The sequence below is a fragment of the Cryptotermes secundus genome, unplaced genomic scaffold (genome assembly GCF_002891405.2).
Source record: "Cryptotermes secundus unplaced genomic scaffold, Csec_1.0 scaffold391, whole genome shotgun sequence".
Classification (NCBI taxonomy): Eukaryota; Metazoa; Arthropoda; class Insecta; order Blattodea; family Kalotermitidae; genus Cryptotermes; species Cryptotermes secundus.
The window spans coordinates 1,012,131-1,030,316 of record NW_019737394.1 but is presented as its reverse complement, the minus strand read 5'-3'; the positions used below and the strand labels follow the sequence as shown (position 1 = coordinate 1,030,316).

Here is an 18,186-nt window from a genome sequence, read left to right as displayed (position 1 = left end):
TCATATAGAAATTTATATTTCTGGCTATTATTGGCGAATTTGAATATCTGTTGTGATGGAGAGATTGGATGTTATATGAGGTGTATTTCCCATCCAGTAACATATTGTGACGTGTTGCGCTATACATGACGACCCCCCCCGCCAGCCGTGACGCGCCGAGCGGAGCCGAAGTTAGCCGAGCATACTGGTCGCTATGCAACGCGAGTCAACAGCGGTGACGTCACCAAAGGATACCGCGGTTGCTAGGCGTTACTTGTAGGTTGTTGAATAAACCAATTAACAATCCAAACGGCGTCTTCAGTAACGAAACAGGTTACAATATGATTTATGTTAACTTTTCATAGTTCAACTCCGCTTCTCCTGTTCCACCATCTTGACTATCGTATTTATCTCTTCCAAGTAATACATATAAATTCAGCTCGTACCTTATAGGAAACACTTTATGACGTCGCTACAAAGCCCAGCCAGTTAATGCTGGCTAGGACAACTGCTGTTTATTGTGAGAACCTTACGAAACACACAAATAAATTCTGTAGGCAGAACCCAAAGTTTTGGTATGCTAGAACATGAGCGGCCTCCATAGTCTAGGTGTAACGTTCCCACCTCATGACTCAAGGTACGCGGGTTTAAACCCGGCGGAGGTCGTGGAATTTTTAAGGGCGGAAAAATTCAGGGAACAAGTCCTCCGGGAGGGACTTTAAGCCGTGTGTCCCGTGTCGTAGATTTACGGCACGTAAAAGAACCTCATGTCTTTAGGGAGCTGATAGCACGCACCGTTACGGGTAGGGTATGGCGACAGTAGAAATTAACAGGGGGACGCACAATGGACCAATAACTGGTCTAAGTGCATGGAGAAACCCACCCCCTCCCATAATACATACATGCTAGAACAGGAGGTATATAATGACCACTTGGCTTTAAAGGGCTAACAAAAATTAAACTAGTGCAAAAAGTTGTCACGTGTCCGGGGTTTTGTGACTAATAATAACAGGTTCTGGATTGGATGATTGGATTTATTGGCACTTCTTTATAACAGTTTATAACCGATGACTGTCTTAAGATAGGCCCAGTTCCTTACTGGACTACGAGCGCCTTCTCTTCCACTGTGGCTGCTTTGATTCTGATTTACTTATCGGTCACTTCAGCTTCCGTTGTCCGCTGGTCAACACTCCACAGCTGAGCACTCAACTTCTGAATTCTCTTACGACTGAATCATTGTACTGAACTGAAATCTCGTGGACTCTCTTTTATAACTCGGGGCAAACCGAAGATAGATCACAATCCCAAACAGTTCTTCTGTTGAAGCAAGCAGTCTTCTGGGATGTGGCGCCGTGTAGATATTGTGTTATCCGAAGTTTCGGAGGAAATTATCGCCTCCATCTTCAGGATAGAAGAAGAAAGTAGAAATCCGCAAGCGGAGAACCAGAGTGAGTAGGTGCTAATAATCTTCTACCTTGAAGATGAAGGCGATACGTTCCTCCGAAACGTCGGTTAACACTATCTACACGGCGCCAAATCCCAAAAAACTGTTTTCTTCATAGTCACCGCCATAGTACCACTGTCATTATCTTTTTCTGTGGCTACGAAGCGTGCCTAGCGACTTGCTACACAGCAATGGAGGTCCTTCCGCTGTTGACTGCATAACCTCGGGAATATGTTTACTGAACCGTTGTCTAATAGTGGACTATTCCGTCACAATATTGTGACGTATTGGCTCTATGCAGGAACTATTGAACCATAGAGGCCTCGGGGCACGCGCGCAACGTGAGAGTGACAATATTTTTAAAATTGCTCCGAATCATTCAAATAAATCTCAAAGCGAATTATGACGACTGACCGACAGATATTTCCCCATAAGGGGTTCTATATTTCATAGAATATTTGTAAAAATAGTTTAGGTTCTATATACATCAGTAGAAACCTTCGCCAATAGCTGTATGATTAAACAGCATCAAAAGAACATGAACTATGACATATATCTTTATGAGTGCAATTCGAAAAGTAACCTCCGTTTGTTTTACCTACTAATGTACGTGTAGAAGAGGAGGAGAGCTCGGGAATGAGAAGTAGCGTCACATTATTCATTGCGTTTTAAACAATTTCACAACTGGTCACCTAATGTTTGTTCTTGTCCGTATACATTGAATTATTATGTGTCCTGCGATTCATAAACCCACCAGCTGCGAAATCCGCGCTGTTATCCGCTTTTCTTCACGCTAAAAACATGAATGCTGCTGAAATATATTGTGAATTAGGCCAAAATGTAATGAGTGAGGGAACTGTAAGACAGTGGTGTTGAATTTTCAAAGATGGGCCAACAAATGTTCACGATGAAGTGTGAAGTGACTGGCTGGCCATATGCGGCGAGTGACGATCTTGTCCAAATTATTGAGCAAATAATTTGTGAAAGACGGGGCTTCAAAATTTCAGAACTTTCATATGAATTTCCACATATTTCAGCCACCTTTCTCTACGCGATTATCACAGTCAGGCTAGGCTATCACAAATTTTGCGCAGGATCGGTTCAAAAAATGCTCACGGGCGCTCAAGAAACGCAGAGAGTGGCTTGGGCTTTGACTTTTTTGGAGCGATACCACAAAGATGGTGATGAATTTTTCAGTCACATCGTATGAGTATCAGGTGATGAAACCTGGGCTTCATTTGTGAATGCTGGAACCAAAGAGCAGTCAAAACAGTGGATGCACATACATTCACCAAACAAACCGAAGGAGTTTAAACAAATGTCTGCCAGCAATCTGATGGCAACTGTTTTCTGGGACAGGAAAGGAGTGCTGATGTTGGAATTCATGCATCAGTGTACCACAGTGTCAGAAGTGTATTGCAAAACACTAAGCAGACTGGTAGGGACATTCGGAATAAAAGGTGTGGAATGCTGAAATGCCGTGTAATGCTGCTCTGTGACATGCGTGTCCGCATTCAGCTGCTAGTACTCGAGCACTGCTGGAGCATTTTAACTGGGAGTTGTTTGACCATCCTTCTTACAGCCCTGATCTCACTCCCAGCGACTACCACCTTTTAAGTAACTGAAGAACTGGTTGCTATCACAAATGAGTTGATGTATGGTGTCAAAACGTGGCTGAGCTCACAGGCGGCAGATTTATTTGACACAGGCATACAGAAACTTATTCCCGCAAAAAGAACTAATTTCCGGCGGTGACTACAGAAGTACAGTTCAAGCATATATGTATTTTTTGTATATAACAATTTGTTTCTCATTACTTGTTTTGTTGACAGCTCACCGAAGTTTAATTTCCGAATAGCCCTATTATTTTTGTTTGGGGCAGGCCGTCAGCAACTAATGACGGTGCTGTACGTCACATATGACTTGTTTTGTTTCATTATGTGTGAATGTACACTTTCAATTCTGATGAGTTGTGACGGTATTATTTTGTGGTGACAGCTTCACAAAATAAACATGATGCGTCAAGCGGAACTCGATACTCTCTGACAGCAGCGCATCACTATTGTCTCCCTTACAGTGGAACTCTTGCAGCGTTTGTTTCTCATAGATTGCATTGTTTACAGTTTCTGTTCGATAATATTGCATTTAGTGCGCTTTGTGTTTCACATGCTGCGACAGCAGATGGCCGCCAGAAGATTTTATTGCCCTATTTCTACGTAGAGTAGTAAGCCTGCAGGTATCCACGGTGACAGCCGAAACAGCATCATAGTTTCTGGAGGGGTTTTGAGCATTATGAGAAAATTCTTACGCAAATGGAGTATTTCTATAACATGTTCCGGCTGGATATAACATACAAACAACATGTCTCTTACTGGAAAAGCGTTTTTCATATTTACGGCTCTCGTAAAAGCATAGACATAAAATAATATTGTCACGTGTATCAGTGACTAAAGATACGGTTTTGGATTGCGAATCGATTTATTAGATGTTCTCAAGTCATAACTACAGTTAGTTCTTACACTCTCAAGATTACTGTAATAATAACATAATTAAAGCCTTCTATATCTGCTTGCACTAGTCGTTGTTAGGTAACAAAACCCAACGATAACTAAGCCTTGAAAAGGTTTTCACTTAATTACACGCTCAAAATATTATACATGAAGTCTTCCCTTCACAGCCGCCCGTACAGAACTGAACTCTCAACTCAACCCTCCTGGAGTGATTTATCGTCAAATTCACAGTCACATTGCGACTGACGGTCAGTCAAACAGTCAGTAAGTCTTGCTGTCGAGCCCCATCTGGGGTTCATGACCAGATATTTATTAGTGTTTGACAGCTACGGTTTTGTTTTTGTGGGGTGCCCTCTCTGACGAGAGAATGGGTCTGTCTTTTGTATATGCTGCTGATCCTTGCCAGCGCAGTCCTTCTCGGGTCTGAGTCCCTTGGGACTCGCGACCATATTTTACTGTCTCAGTCTTGAGACTCCCTTCTTCGGCGCCTCCTACAACTCGCAGGCTGACGGTGGAGTTATTCGATCCCGCCTCCACACGGGTCAAGTCAAAGTCAAAGTCATACTGCGACTGACGATCAGTCAGTCAGTAAGTCTTGGTATCGAGCACCCTCCAGGGACTCATGACCAGATGTTTGTTGCTCCTCCACTGTTTCGGTCTTGTTTCTGTGATGCGCCCTCTCTGACGAGAGGATGGGTCTGTCTTTTGTACATGCTGCTGGCCCTTGCCAGCGCAGTGTTTCTCAGGTCCTAGTCCCTTGGGACTTGCGACCATATTTTACTGTCTCACATTTGAGACTTCCCTTTTCGTCGCCTCCTACGACTAGCAGGGTCACGGTGGAGGTATTCGACCCCGCCTCCACACCCTCCATACGGGGGAATCCGGAACCTCTTATATTTCGTCGGCACGGATCCCACAGAAAACATGTGTCACGTGTCAGGCTGCGAGTTCATTCGACCGTTATCAACACTGGGCGTGGCGCGGACATCATAGAAAACACAGCTCCATCTATTGTTACATGTTGGACCGTGTTTATGGAGCCGTTGCCTAGCAACGCGCTGATCCAATCCGTTACAATATTTTCGAGATCAATTTTGTCAGCCAGCCCCGATGACACTATAAAATATTTGAATGATTTCGTGGTTATGTAGTTCAGTACTTCCAGATGTGGGTTGAGAATCTCGAAAAGCAGATTAAGGCAAGTGAAATACATGTACTTGAAGTTACTGAGATTGTTACGTTAGAGTGAGCTTGAGGGTTGGATGGGCATTGCCTATACCATTTCTGTACATAATTTTTTCAAAATAGAAAAGTATGGATTTGGTTAGAGATGTCACAGCTTCTTCGGCTATTTCAATCTAATAAAACTGTGTGTGTGAGAGCGTGCGTGCGTGTGGGGGGTAGAAATAATTGCCTTCTATTTGACACGGCAGGCACCGCAAAGAAAACGACGCGTCCAAAAATTCTTGTGTTATTACGTCTGTATTCATTGCAGCGGGAAGATGTTTACCGAGCTGTTGCCTAGCAACGATAACGGAGATACACAGACTCAGAGCAAGGTGATCTCATAAACCTACTTCTTTTCAAAATAGGAAATGTAGGTTAAAAAAACACTTGAGCTTACCGACTCATACAAAATAATATAAAGGCCTCTTTCTAGCGATGACAGTGCCCTATCTCATTTTGGTGTTAACCGTTAGTGTTCCCTCTTCGGTCCGCTGCTCTGCCTAGTCGGAGCGCCTACAATGAAAGGCCGAACCCTCCTCGCGTCGAAGAGGAGACCCCGTTGCCTAGTAGTGGTTGAGTCGAGAAACAGAATTCTCATTGGAAGTGATAGTGCTCTCTTACTTTTCGTTACACATGCACAACAAGGAATACTGGCAAATGACGACACATAAGGAAACTTATATGTAAAGATGTAATATTATCAAAGGGTATTCAGCTGAAATGTTAATTATGTACAGGTAGAGAAGGAGGCACACGGTAGCTTAGTTGGTTGAGTCACTATGGTACAAGTCAAAAGGTCGTGGGTTCGATTTCCGATTAGGTCGTTGGATTTTTCAATTTACATATTCCTTCCAGCCGCACTGTGGTCCTGGGGTCAACCCAGCCTCTAATAGAAATGAGTACCAGGAATCTTCCTGTGGGTAAAGGGCGGCCAGCCGACGCGTAAGGCATACGGTCTCACCTCCATCTGTGAACCGATTGTCTAGAAAATGTGGAAGCCTCGACGTCTCAGTCCTATGGACCTCCAAGGCCTCTTACAGGGATAAATTTAAGGTTTACAGGTGGTGAACAAACATGGAAGCGACGCAGTGAAATGTAGGGTAGAAAGTAAGTGGGGTCCGCCGCGGCTAACATGGAAATTGGTATTGCAGAGGAGACGGGGGAAGGGAAGAGGAAAGCGATGGGTGGATGGACAGACTGGCTTGGAGAACACATCTCTATATGGAAAACAGTCATAGAAGGAAAACCCGAATAAGATGTTAAATATTTTATATCACACGCATATCAAGACGTTGAGTTGTTGACTTTTAAAAGTTGCAAAACAAAGTTAGAGATCTTGAAGAAATTTGTTAGAAAGCTTTTTTAATAATAATGAAAAACACACCGGGAAGTGTTAAGAAGATCAGAAAGTTATCATATCGTAAACGTATATACCTTATGATATCATGGCCTTGGATAGATGAATGTAACTAACTCACCCGTGGAGTTGAGCCCTTCTCGAGAAGCCGCCAATTCTGCCGCTACTCAAGAACTTCCCAACATTTCATGGAACCTGAAGGTTCATTACCATGTTCACAAGAGCCCTCCACTGGTCCCTATCCTGAGCAATATCAATCCAGTCCATACCACCCAATCCTATCCCTCTAAAATCCATTTTAATACTATCTACCCACTTATATCTTGGTCTTCCTAGTGCTCTTTCCTTCTGGCTTTATCACCAATATCCTACATGCATGCTTCTTCCCCCATTCGTACTACATGCCCTGCCCATCACATCCTCCTTGACTGGGTCATTTCTTTTATCCAAAGAATCCGTCCAAGTCCAAGGCCCTTTGTGACATTTCGTAACAAGCTTATTTTTAAGGTGATGAGTTGTTAACCCCATGCCTAATCCCCAAGTTTTAATACCACCCTTTGTAGGCTGTCCGCGACAGCTTATGCAAGATATTCGTAACTACACTTCATACCTTGAGGCTGTCTCCTCCACCCGCAACTCTTTGGTGCCCTTTCTCAACTTATCAACACATGTACTCGCACTATTCCTGAGAGATTGTGTAGAATATCTGGTGAGACTAGTACCTAGCTCCCAGGTAGATTGCTGTTTAATTTTGAAAGCCTTAGTATCATAAAGAAGCCTTTGACTTTTCCTGCTAAAGTGTGTCTCCTTTTCATTGTGCAAACAAAGAACGTCGTGAGAAACTCTGGGTGGTTATGCTGCATTATTTTCATGAGACTGATGATCACTCGTTTCAGAAAATTATGAATTAAACTTTCAGAGGAAACCAATCTCGTGCCTCCAAACTAGATTTCACACTCTGTTTGAAGTGATGCCTTTGACAAAGCGACCTAGAAACCCACAGCCTGCAATTTCATTGCACAGTGTGTCTCAGAAATACAGAGAGCCCAAGCAAAAGGCGCGGTCAGCGTCAGCAACCCGTGTTACAAAGCATGTAAAAGCTAGAAATGCTTTTATGTCCCTGAACTTTGCGACTAACGTTGTAGTAGCAGAACCGGAACTGGTAATACCGATATAATGTCAGTTCAGTCAGTTTATTGTCCTTAGAACCCCTCACCCTAATGTCATCTTCCCAACTCTTTCTCAGTCTTCAGACTCTACATTGCCGTAAAATTTCTTACTCCAAAATGTTGTATGTGTTTCTTTTCCCATTATCCACGCCTCATGTCTTTCGCTTATATAACGACGCTTTGCCAGCTACACTGATTATGAAAATACAGCGTGTGTTTGTGTATGTGAACTAGATGGCCAATCAGTGAGTGGGCGCCCACTCGAATCACCCCCATTAGAGGGGGAGTGTCCAATAGCAGTCAGACCCCACCTCTCGTCGAAGAGGAGGCCCCATTTCAAAACACGTAAAAGTCGGTACAAAAATATGGCTTATCAAGCCTACGTTTTAGCCCGGTGTCATCGGATTGTATTGTCACGAATTAGGGGTGAGATTATAGACTGGGCACTATGTGTATGTTGGATGTTAGATATATTGAGACTACTCAGAACTACAAGCAACTACAACCCCACCGCTAATCTCCAGTCTTTGTACGTAGTTCACTACAACACCCGATAGTGTCCTCAAGCCTATTACAGTCCCCACTAGCCGTTTCTTGGCAACGGATTTTAATACAGAACTATGACAATCTCACTGAATTACGTATTCCAAATATCACTGTACTACAGCACATATAAAATCTCTTCACAGCCTCCCGTACAGAACTGTCTGCCAACTATCAACTCCAGAACTCGACTGACCCTGCTTATAATATTTCGACACCAAGCGCATAGAAAATATATTTTTTTTGGTATAGCCCAACAATACCTCGACTGCTGCATACATAACCGTTTGTGCGGGAACCCGTTTACAGAGTAGTTGCTTAGCGATAGCTCGGGTATTATTAACGTGTTTACCAGCCGTTGTCCCACTGTTCACTTCGAGTCCCTGTCCGACACCGGTTCTGTACGCTTCAATATATTTCAGGATGCGTGTTCGTGCTTGAAGCATCTTTACACTCCGTCGTCAAATGTGGGAACCAGGGCCCCACTGTGCCGTGTCTGACAAGCAGCTCTTCACAGTTGACTTACTTAACTCGACTTTCCCATCACCGAGAAATCAATGGTAATTCAATTGATAGCAAGACTCGGAGTTCTGAGAACATTCGGCTGTTGCCTTCCAAATCGTATTATTACGCTAGAACACTCCGGCTTGAGGATTCCAAACCCGTGACCTTATACGTGATCACGTAAACATCCACTTCATACCAAATTTCACAAAGAAAACTGTTGGGAAAATGTGCCTATGAAGTATAAACTCACTTTGGGAAATAATTTATATGTACATTGTCCTCCAAACTACTTCCTCGAACACCCATGTCTGAATCACATTGGCATAAATCTACCGTGTTATGTTCCTTCGATTGTAGGAGGTTAAAATCTCGTGCAGCTACTGGTAGGTTGAAAGTTTCCTCTTGGGCCGCGCCATAGCTAAAGCGGTTAGTCGCTGGCTTCCCAATTCGGCGGCCCGGGTTCGATCCCGGCTCTGGTCAAGTGGGATTTATGGTGGACAAAGTGGCGCTGGGGCGGGTTTTCTCCGAATACTTCGGTTTCCCCTGCCAATCTTCATTCCACCAAATTCTCCATCATCATAATCACCCGGGGCAGGCTACAATAGGCCAATCAGTGGCCGCCGTACCGAGTGGACCCAGTTGGATTCCACCCCCCACTAAGCGAATTTAAAAAAGAAATCCTCTTGAACCAAAGCAGCTTTTACTGAATGTAATCTATGGAGATATTCAGAATTGAAATTGAACAATTTCTTAATGTTTCACATTATTGAATATCCTGATGTGTTGAATTCGTTAGTGTTAGCAGAAAGTAGTTCCGGAAGACGAAATTAAAAGACTGAGGATTACACCTCCCAGCTACTTCTGTGTTTTTGTATTTCTGTAATTGAGACACACAGCCCAGTTCTGTCACTCCAATTTAAAAGAATCCATTGGTTTCCTAACTTTATATACGAGGGATATCCAGAAAGTAAAAATACAAGTCCAGTAAAGATGCAAAGTTCTTTTTCTTTTTTAATGGCAGTGCTGCTGCGTGAGATAGGAAACGTATGACAGAGCTGAGTTCATTGGCCGCAGTCACGGCAACGGTGTGCTCGCAGTGTGTGTTTAAAATAGCCGCCAAATGTGAGGTTCGTGCAGTAATTCGATTTCTTCACGCGAAAGGAGAAACTGCTGCTGAAATTCATCGCCAACCTGTTTATGTTTACGGCGAAGGTGTTATGAACAGGCAAAACGTGGCAAAATGGTGTCGTGACTTTGAAGCGGGAAGAAGCGATGTTCATGATGAAATGAGGAGTGGAAGGTCATCCGTTGTCTCTGATGAAATCATCCAAAAAACTGATGAAAACACTCGTGCTGACAGACGTTTACCCATCGATGAACTTAGTCAGCATTGTCGAGAAGTGTCAGGAACTCTTCTCCATGTCTAAGATAGCAGGTGGGGATTTCTACGACACTGGAATAAAAGAACTGGCTCCCATGCTCACTAAAAGCATTGCGGTCCACGATGCCTGTGTTGAAAACGTGCTACAAGTGAGTCCCTATAAAAATGCTTTATAAATACGTATTTTATGGACTTTGTATCTTTACTTTCCAGCTATCTTTCGTAATAATATATCCTCAGTTTAGCGAAAGTTTCATCGACTGTTCACCTTCACTTTGTGTCTGTATAAAGAACAGCTGCAGGTTGTTTCATTTTTTAAATCAACATATTTTAGGTTCTTATCAAATAATTAGTAAAGTTAATAAACATGGCCGCGCCATAGCTTAAGCGGTTAGTCGCTGGCTTCCCACCGCGACGGTCCGGGTTCGATCCCGGGTCTGGTCAAGTGGGATTTGTGGTGGACAATGTGGCGCTGGTGCAGGTTTTCTCCGAGTACTTCGGTTTCCCCTGCCAATCTTCATTCCATCAGTTGCTCCACAATCACCCTCACCTATCATCTGGGGCTGGTACAATAGACCAGAAGTGGCCGCAGTACAAGAGACTTAGTCCCACCCCACTAGCAATAACAAAATTAATAAACACTTTAAAATGCACGAAATTAAACATCTCGTCTGATATCTTGCGAATTGTAATTTCACTTCATAAATTTCCCAGAACATCCCGGCCCCCTAAGCAACTAGTGGCACCCCAAACTTTGGAAATCATTTAGCTGAGCGGTGAGTGTGGACCTTGTGGAGACAAGAGGAAGAAGAAGAGTAACAAATCTGAGGGAGCATGGATAGGCAGAAAGTATTGATCTTGGGTTTCTAAGATTGTAACCTGATATTTCTGCTTTGCGTTGTATATCCTTCAAACTCAGATGGCAGAAATTAAACTTCGTCCATTCTGGAGGCATAAATCCTCGGTTTCACGTCCAGAATTATTTGGAAATTGAACCCCTTTGTGTACAATATTTAATATTCAATGGCGCGGCCCGGCTACATAATAATAATTTTCATTCAAACTTATTCTTTATGAACATGTTTCACACACAGCGTTTGTGGTGCCGGAGACATGTAACAGTCACATGCCACTGCAGCTGTGTATTACCAGTACAGCATACACTGACACTTTGCTCAGCTGATGGTGGATTATCCTAGGTAAGCTCCAAATACCAATAGCAAATATGGGATATGATGTTGTGTAGTATGTTGAAAGTCAACCGACGTTTCGAAGAAATATATCGCCTCCATCTTCAGGGTCGAGTAATTAATAGAGCAAGAAACCAGCATGAAAATAGATAGTAAGTCGCTTGACTTTCAACTGACCACACGGCATTAAATGCCAGAAGATGTAACTCTTCATAACCACCGCTGTGAAAGCCTCAAATATAGGAAACAACTACGTTGTCTCTTATTCAGGCATTTTAAACTTATTCCTAATGTTGGCCGAACTGTTAATTAAGTTACTTTCTTTTGCAGCTGACACGTTATGGGAGCAGTTCTTTGATAGGCTGCAATATATGAGCCTGTTCGATGTTGGCAGAACTTAGTGACGCAGTCAGTTGGCTGTTGGCATGCCTGTCGGTGGGACAACATGGTTGAACACGTACCAGCAGTGATAATTGTGAACTCCATCCAAGAACAAATGTTAAATAAAGACGTGCATCGGACACATATAGTTTAATTTTGTGATAGAAATATGTGTTGTTACTCCAGGCATATGTTTAGTGTAATGGGACTCATGGTGACAAAGCTGATGTGAATTTTTAATATTAAAGAGCTTTGTCACGGAAACGTTAAATAAGTTTTATTAGTGAACCTGGGTGTGTGTGTATGTGAGAACAACGTGAATGGTAAATCACGTGAGTGTGAGCTTCCAGGTGTATGAGCAGCGCAATATTTTTATGCTCACATATTCCGAACTAGAAGAAAAGTTGCGCCGGAAAATTCGTTTGTTGTTACGCATGTATTCAGACATGGACACGGTATTGTTTCTGTTACAGCATGCTGTGGTTGGCTAACTGTGGCAAGCATAGCTCGAACGTCTGCGACGGTAAATATATAGTGATTTTTGCTAGGCAGTTTTTTTTTCGTGGTTTCCACAGCGCAGTCTTGTATTGTTTTCACATACCTGGAAGTTAATAGCTGAAATTGCAGTTTTTACTCTTCTTGCTATTAAATTTCCTCTTGTATGTTAACAGCAATACAGAAGTAGCAGAGTATGAATATATGTTATTATCATTTGGGTAATATTCATAAACCAGGACATTTCAATTAGCAGACTGGCTGCTTGAAATGTCACCTCTCAAGTTGAGGAATATCTTGCCACCGCAAGCTCGCTACGTCTGGGGCCCATCCATATCCCCACATGTCGGATATTTGGGAGTAAATAGTCGAAACATGAAGGCACTGAAATTTGGAATTGATAAAATGTTATCTCTTTGTATTTATGACATTCGTCAGCGTTGATTTCTTGAGTTAAGTTAACAAGTCACTAAAGTGACTGAAACAAGACTGAATGATTCGAGTTCGATCTCAAGCAGGGGAACTCCTCCCTTATATTCTTACATTCAAGAACTAGGGTACAGAATTCACCAAGCTTTATCCCAGTATTCCTATCTGGCATGAGCTACAACTGCCTCCCAGGTCATATGTTTCGCCACGGGACACTAGACCAATTGGCTTTCCATCCCTCTGCTCTATCACCATGGAGTTCTTCCTCCATGAACAGAAACACTTCCTCTTGTCGTTGCTAATAAACGCATTCATGGGTCATTCAGTAGTGTATTTTGTTGAGGTAATATGCTACAAAACAGAAGGTCGCGGGTTCGGTTCCCGGTGAGGTGATTGGATTATTCAATTGACCTAACCTTTCCAGCCGTCGTTGGGCTCTGGTGTCGACTCATCCTCTAACAGAAATGAGTACCAGGAATCTTGCTGCTGGGGGTAAAGGTCAGCCGGCGCGTATGGCTGACAACCTCACCGCCGTCTGTGACCCGATTGTCTAGATAATGTGGGAGCCTCGACGTCTCACAACCCTACGAACTTCCCGGCATGTTACGGGGAAAGCTTTATTTTTTATTTTATTGCTCTCTATTTATGCATACTGCCGTACTGTATTTGCATTTAACGCCTTACAAATAATTTAATTATGTCCTCCTTTATCATGTCGCACATTTTACACCCCGATAAGTATTTGAATTCGGCTGCCAACTACTCAATAATTTCACACCGAACTCGTTAGCATAGCGATAACGCTCGAGTGTCGTGTTCGGCAGGATTTCGTTTCGACTTTAAGCTGGGAGCTCGGCGATCCTGACTGACATTTTCCCAGAATTTCTCCAGGCAAAGGCCGGAACAATACTTCGAATAGGCCATGACCACTTCTTGACAAATCCTTTTCCAATTTACCATTTATCTCTCGTCCTACCATTCAACGTTGTTACTGACCGCTTCTCAAAATAAGCCACATGAAAATAATGCACTTCATCGACTCCTTTCTGCCATGTTTCGTATATATATAGGCCTGAATGTGCTCTACTTCGCAGCTCCTCAAGTACGAATTTACATGACTCATTCATGGTAAAAGAGAGATATCAGTGTAACAGGCCGTGGAGACCCATAGGGTTGTGAGACGTCGAGGCTCCCACATTTTCTAGATAGTCGGCACACAGATGGCGGTGAAGTTCATACAGCAAAATTTAAACACCATGGCGACGTCTTCCCATCACCGTTACCAAGTTCAGACCACTGAATTTAGCAACACAGCTTGATTCGCTGACTTACGAAAGGTCACAGCCTCTTATTGGATGATTGTCTGTGCAAGATTAACAAACAATTTGAAGCGTAGATCGCAGTTTGCATGCCTGTTGTGGATATTCACATTAATGGTGAGGTGAAAAACAGCTTTCCGGACACATATTCTCACTCCATAATCAGCTTTGTTGGTAGGAATGCCCATTGGCACAGAAGTCATGACATCGTCCCTTCCACACGGTCCTTATTGCGCTGGTACCGATCCTTGGTACGGAACTGTTCAGATTGTGACGTGCAACGAGATAATTGCGTCTTTCCCACTTTGGTGAGGAGTCTCTGAGAAGTAGAGAGGTGGAAATTCTGCTGCACGTACAGCGAAGGCAGGCCCACAGACAACTTTCATGACGATGGGAGATCAATCATCTTCAGCTACTCGCCTTAGCCCCTCCCTGGCCTGCTGCAATGTGGGTGTGACCGTGTTTGTCTCTGTTGATTTGATTACCCTGCCGTTTGTTGTGGCAGACCCTGCGTACGGTCCGGTATGTCCCCGCGGGCGTAATCGGTTTGGACGCAAGGCTTCGATCAGTGGGAACTTAACGAAACATTTCAACACTTCCTCTGTTGCCATTCTGCATCTACATGGCATCTACAGTACATTTTAGTACTAATGAAAGAGTAGGTGGGGCAAGCGGTAGCGTAGTTGGTTGAGGAGGCACTATGTTACAAGCTGGAAGATGGCGTCTTCCATTCCCGATGGGGTCATTGGATTTTTCAATTGACGTAATCTTTCCAGCCTCACTATGACCATGGGGTCGACTTAGCCTCTAACAGAAGTACGTACGAGGAATCTTCCTGGGGGTTAAGGGCGGCCGTCGCGTAAGACTGACAACCTAACCCCCATCTGTGAGTCGATTGTCTAGAAATTGTGGAAGCCTCGACGTCTCACGAACCTACGGGTCTCCAGGGTCTGTTACAGGGATAGCTTTACTTTTTATAATAAAACAATAAATAATACGATTTATGAACTATTCCAAAATTGAAGAAACAAATGCATATGAATATTATATATGCTTAGGCGTGGAGGCGGCACTGCTTGCCCTTTCTCGGCAATTGTGGGCGATGGCCGCTCCTAGATCAGAGGGACCTCAGGAGTTGGTTACACTTTAACCCTATGTGACCAAAACCGCTGCTAGCTGTAACACCCGTTAAAGCAGACCAGGCTCCTTAAGCTTCTAATCATGTGACTGTTGTAATTGTATCTGTTGCTGATTTGTTGTTGTGGTTGTAGGTGTTTCTGTATGATGTTGATTGTTCTGTAGGCTATTCTGTTGTCAAAGTCTCCGAATATTTTGGCAATTTGTTGTGTTTCGTCCCCAAAGAATGTAAATGTAATCCGCTTATTTAATTGATAGTGTTTTCTTTGGTGTGATCTTGGTTCGTCACAAAGTTGTTTTCCTTATTTTTCCCATTTATTTATTTGACATTGCCGTATACAAACTAAAATGCATTCACTGTCCCCTACAGTACATAGGTCAGAGAGGGCGATCGCTCCAACTAAGATACAAAGAACATATACTGGTATGTGCAATAAAATATAACTAAGACACATCCACTTACGTACAACAAACACTAAACACGGGAAATACTACGGAAGTAGCATCTCAAGTAGTAGCTGAATGTCTTGCTTCTCCATTTTTTTTTTTGTCAATTCAATACTTCTTTCTAAATCAAGGCGTGTTTAAGCTCGTAAACCACTTCTGACACCAATGTAGCGTGTTTTGTGTGTCACGCTACAAATAAGTTCACGCCGTTGTTTGGTATAGCGAATTTATTCTATTCGCTCGTTTACACACAGTTTACAGTCATCACAACTTGCAGTGTTACAATCACTGCTCACAATATCTCGGCGAGACACTGGACGCTCTTCTCTGGCGGATTCCGAGACTGACTCTACTCCGAAGGCTTGGTAACGACTGGCTTCTAAGATGGCTATTCCAAGACTGGCTCCTTAGACGGCTCGACGAAGACTGGCTGTTTCTCGCTGAAGCTGGGCTATTTATAACCTCGCCGCTACTAGGCAAATGGACCCTCTGTTATAACCATGGAGACTCCTGTTAGAACTACAATGGAGCAATTGTTGTCTCCTCTGTAACGGTCTATTCTAGCGTTTCCATAGCAGTGACTCTTCTGGATTGCAAACACGTTACAATACAGAACACAATGGAAATAATAGAAATAATCCAAAGAGGCAGATATATGAACAGTCTCGGAAAAATTCCATATTTAATGCGCTCACCAACAAAGTAAACAAAGGAACAAAGTATTGTTTGATCTCCAAAGTCCTATATTCGACGCCATATACAATCACTGTACAAAATATTAGCACACATAATCCACAAAACGCCAGAAGAACTTACACATCACAGCATAAAATACACGCAGGCAAAACACCAATAGCACCAATCCCTCACAGCCACTCTAACAAAAAACACACTCTCCAAATAAGGTAACAAAACACTCAGAAACATTAAAAATTACAATATGCAACCTACTATACTCCTACTTTTTTTCCTTGGCACTACAGCCCCAGTGGGCCTAGGCCTACCTCCATGAACTCCGTTTCACTTCGGTTCTTCTAGATCTTACACATTCGGTAGGACTCCTTGAGTGAGTGATCAGCTCGTCGCAAGACCTCTACCTGTAGACAAACACAGAAAAACGCACACAAACATCCATGTCGTGAGTGGGATTCGAACCCACGATCTCGGCTTCCGAGCGAGCGAAGACAGTGCATGCCTTAGACCGCTCGGCTACCGTGACCGGCTACTATACTCCTCTATGCTAACAAAAATTTATATTCCACATCAGGCCACTGGAAGAAAAATATATGAAAACAACACACCACATAACCGTAGGCCAACATACAACAACAACATCAACATGAGGTAAGGAACCCCGACATATACATTTACCCAAACATACAAACTTATAGCACACACACTAATAACACATTCACATTTAAAACTGCAGGAAGTGTCTCACGCTAAACGAGAGCGCGCGTTCGCGAACATCTCCTAAACGTCTGACAACACAAAGCAAAATTACACAACATAAAACAGAGGGGGAAATACATGCATATGTATTTATATACCTTATATATATAACTCAACTTTAATTGCAATTATAATATTTCAACATTTAAAAATTTTAGTTTCAATATTTAAAATCTGTAAGGTTGCGGGTTCGATTCTTAGACGAAGTATTGGAAGTATAGAAATGGAGATACGGGCGGATTGGTTTGCTAACGTAGGACGCGGCGAGCTTGTATGGAGCCGTGTTTTGGGTGCATACGGACCCCAGAGCCTGTGGGCGGAAATGAAATTGAACCACTGATAAGGGGTTCTGTTTCCTTTTCAAATTGAAAGAGATTTATGGGAAATGTTGGTATGATAGGACCGATTCCTTGTTTTCTGATGTTAGGTACACGATCAGGTTTATTGTCGCCCTTGTCCGTAGGGGCACGAATTAATGTTTCTTGGGTTCCCCCGAAGTGGGATCAGGCTGGGGTAGCTTGTCTCTCTTCTTGCATTACGTTGCCATACCTTTATGACGTAATGCATGGCGAAACTTCTCTAAAAACCAGCGCTTCTAAAGATCACATTTGTGTGACAAGGACTGGGTTTTAGGCCAGTTCAGTGTAATGCAGCCTCCTATTCAGAGGCCACACTTATTGGCAACCAGTGACCATGCCTGGTCTTTACCAAACCCCCTCCAAAGAGACCATATCACAGCTAGAATTCCCGACGGCGACCTCTAGGTTCACCAGTGCCGTGAAGAACAATGCAGAGTAAATACATGCGACACCCTTCTCCAGCACACCCAGTGGATTACCGCTCTTATCCGTGCCTGTCTTTGTATGTACCCTTTTAATTTTTCAAACTTGACTGATGTTACTTGTTGCATCTGATATTAATGTAAAACTGTATCCCTATAACAGGCTGTGGAGGCACAGTTTTGTGAGACGTCGAGGATCCCACATTTTTTAGACAATCGGCTCACAGATGGCAATCAGGTTGTCAACCTTACGCATCAACTGGCCGACCTTTACACCCAAGAAGATTCCTGGTACCCATTTGTGTTAGAGGCTGAGTCCACCCCAGGGGAATATTGCGGCTGGAAGGATTAGGTTAATTGGAAATCCAGTGACTTCATTAGTAATCGAACCCGCGACCTTCCGTCGTGTAGAATAGTGCCTTAACTAACGACGCTACT

The 18,186-nt window shown here is 43.2% G+C and overlaps 1 protein-coding gene across 2 annotated transcripts in view; it reads left to right on the top strand.

Moving 5' to 3' along the window:
* Window positions 1–12,999, top strand: part of LOC111870344 (chaoptin) — a 568,027-nt gene extending 555,028 nt beyond the window's left edge. For both annotated transcript variants that reach the window (XM_033753788.1, XM_023862544.2), the window contains one exon: window positions 11,638–12,999. The gene's annotated coding sequence lies outside the window, so the exon portion shown is untranslated. The remainder of the gene's footprint in view (window positions 1–11,637) is intronic.
* Window positions 13,000–18,186: the final 5,187 nt, after the last annotated feature.